This window comes from Pygoscelis adeliae, unplaced genomic scaffold, assembly GCF_000699105.1.
Source record: "Pygoscelis adeliae isolate BGI_AS28 unplaced genomic scaffold, ASM69910v1 Scaffold78, whole genome shotgun sequence".
NCBI lineage: Eukaryota > Metazoa > Chordata > Aves > Sphenisciformes > Spheniscidae > Pygoscelis > Pygoscelis adeliae.
The window spans coordinates 1628588-1631927 of record NW_008825409.1 but is presented as its reverse complement, the minus strand read 5'-3'; positions in this window follow the sequence as shown (position 1 = coordinate 1631927).

Genomic DNA, 3340 nt, shown 5'->3' with positions numbered 1-3340 from the left:
TTCTCCCCTGTTCCTCATCTGGGGGCTGCTCCCCCAGCACCCTCTCTGCAATGCATCTCCCGTGTGTAATAGGAAATGTAGGAGGAGAAGACGCAATTCTGTAATTAGCCGGGTGGTGAAGCCAGCTGACGTGGTACCCAGGGCAGCAGGTCAGGCAGACTGTGAAGAAAATTATATTGGTTTTGTCGCACTTCATTGTCCCCTGCCTGCAAGCCCAGGGTCATATAGCACGCTGGGTGGCCTATAGCACATCCTATCCCACATCACAACTCTGCCGTGTTATAAGTGCGAAGAAGAGCCTGCAATTCCCCTAGCATCATTGCCACAGAAAAACATCTTGGCCTAATGAAGGTCATTCAGACTTTTATTGGATAGCATGCACAGCTTTGCAAGAAAGGCTGCCAATTTGATTATAAGAAGCAGAATTAGTGTGACTTCGTCAGCCTATTTTCAAGGTATCACCGCTCCGAGGAATGGAAAGACACAGCAGCGTGGCACTCTTGTAGCTCCTTGGGTGTCAAATAGCATCAAGCTTCTTTCAGAAGCCAACAGAAAAGCACAAACCACCATCCATTAGCAAAGAGCATCTGTGTCTCTCTAATAGTCTCAGACTGTGGCAGACAAAAGCCCCAACCTTTGCTCTGGCAGTAGGAGTAATTGCAGGAAAGCCTTTGCGTGCACCTATATCCAAGGCTTGGCCTTCCAAGTGCCAGTAGGAGAACAGGCACGAGGTGAACGGATGGACAGACACTCTGGGAAAACGCCACCTCAGCCAACAGGAGTCACAGCTCTCTCCACCTGCTGCTGTCGGGGGGGTCCCTGCCCGCCTGTGTGCCCCTGAGACCCAGCCAGGTGCCCACCCATGAGGCTGCTTGTGCAGGCTTCAGGCATTGCTGCCTGCTGACCTTGCTCCTATACTGGGGGGGTTAGCAAGCACATCTGCAGCAGAGCGGGGCATGTTCCTCACCCCACCTACCGATGTTCACAGTGCGGCGCCTTATTGCAAGGTTGCGTTCATCGGCCCACTGGTGTGCTGGTGTGGGAGAAACGGAGCCGCTGCCTGCCGGACGGGAAAGGAAGGTATTGTGTTTGAGTGAATACATTTAAACCAAAGTGTTCGAGCCCAAGTCCAATAGCTCATTTATGATACAATGCCAAGATGTCTCACAGGGATTTGTGCTCCACTTTCCTCTGCCCGCAGCCCATGACGCAGTGTAGTCCCTGCGCTCCCGGTGCAGCCAGACCCCAACCGCGGGAGCTGAGTTGTCGTGGCACATCCTCAGGCACAAACGTCTTGGCTTTGTCTCACTACGTAAACAACAGAAGTCCAGGAGTGGTATCTCCTACTAAGACCGAAAAAGCAGCACTGATGTTTTTGAATTAAACCCCTGAAAGAGAAATATTTCATGGTTAATTTGTAACACAGTCAAAGGTGTTCTCTGCTTTGGAAGTTAAAGGTCTTATCCACTGTTTGAACTCTGTATGGTCCCGGGAGATGGACAGTACCCCAGAAATGTGGTGATTCCCTACCTCTTATAGCTGTGGCATGCCGCATTTCCATCCTTTCTTCAGCAGGGATGCTTACGATCCATGCACCACATTTGCATTACCGCCCATCAGGCTATGTGGAACTTAGTCAACTAAATATCAAATTCAGTGCTTGCAAGTATGCCTAATTAAGACAAGTAGAGCTGAATGAATTGAGGAAAAAATAATAAACTTAAGCTGTTCTGATACAAAATGTCTGAAGTTGATCTGGGGTCACATATCTGGATTATTATACTGGTATTTAGAATGTTGTGAATACTATATGTTGGGTGCCCCAGTAAAAAGCCTTAATGGGAGAAGTTGTGACTGATGCTGGTTTTCAGCTGTGCAGCATCCGAGGTCAGAAGGCCCGTCAGCACCGCACCTCGGACATGTTTGGATAACTCTGAGATCCCAGATGCAGCAATTCACACATACAAGAGACAGAAAACAAAAGCATATATCATGTTTAGTACAGCGCATCCCAGACAACAGCTGTCCAGGTGCATAATTTTCCAGGAGAGTGTGAGAAAAGGTTATTCTCTGGGAGGACTTGATGAGGCTTGCGCATACTCTTCATGATCCAGAGTCTTGCTTGAGCTTCTAGAGCAGGCCACAGAGTCGGGGTCCAGGTCATTTGCCTGACACTGCCGTTGGACTGGTCTGGGGCAAATCAGTCAGCGTCCATCCCTGCCATTTCATTGTCCTACAAAACGGATAGTGAGCTAGCATGTCCCATGGCATTAGGAAACCGAAGAGATGTTACCAGGTCTTTCTAGGACCAAAACTCAGATTTAAAAAAGAAAAAAAAATCAATTCTTTTTAAAGACTTACTAACAGAGATTTTGTTCTAAGTAACGAAAAATGACTGATCAAACATAATATTCCTCTATAAATATGAGCGTAACCAGGCAAAGTCAGAGCACAGAGCTAAACTGATGATTTTTTGAGATTCTGCCTTCTTGTGGAGCGAGAGACTCTGAAGACTGTTTAATTTCAATTTCCCTATAATTAAAAGCATGCTCAAATAAAGACCAGGACAGATGTACCTTTCCATTTGCAAATCTATACAAGTTATATGCAAACGTGAAACACACAGGCCTATGCTATTGCCTGAGCTGAGAGTCATAGAAAAAGTGAATGTAATAGCTGGCACAAGGAAAGTTGAATGAATTTTCGTCAAGCCCTTCCTATATTAATGATGTGATATACTGTCAGCAGCAAAAAGACAAGCTTTAGCGTGCCTGAGAAAGCCCCCAAGACCCTTCAGAGAGGCAGGGTCCTTTGCCTCAGCCCCACCATGTCTCAGTGTAAACGCTGCAAGCCCCTTGCTCATGCTAGATGAAGGCAGCTTGCACATGAGGTGTGCGCTTCATCAGATGGTCGCTGAAACCGAATTTGCTCCTTGGAAAACATGCACACGCTCCCATGGTCCCGGGAAACAGTGGGCTGCCAGAACGGTTTGCCTCGGCTGACCTGACCCAGCTCTTTCCTAACAGAAAATATATATTAAAGCTCTGTTAGGCCAATTTGCCAACTTCTGCAAAGGTTAAAACCTCGCGGCCTATCCCCGTCTAACGCATTGCATAGGCCTGTAACTGCACTCTGAGAAATGCTTGTAGGGTGAGCGGGCAAGATGATTTTACCCGCAGGTATTCCTGCAAAAGGTGACCACAGTGTCTGGCTAAACAGCCCGTGGGCTGGTTCTGCAAGAAACCAGTGAATCTGCTCAATATTTTAACTCTGTTGCCTCAAGGCTTTTGCTTGCTTGCTCGGGCATGAACACTATCGTGCTTACTGTTTTATGGGTCAG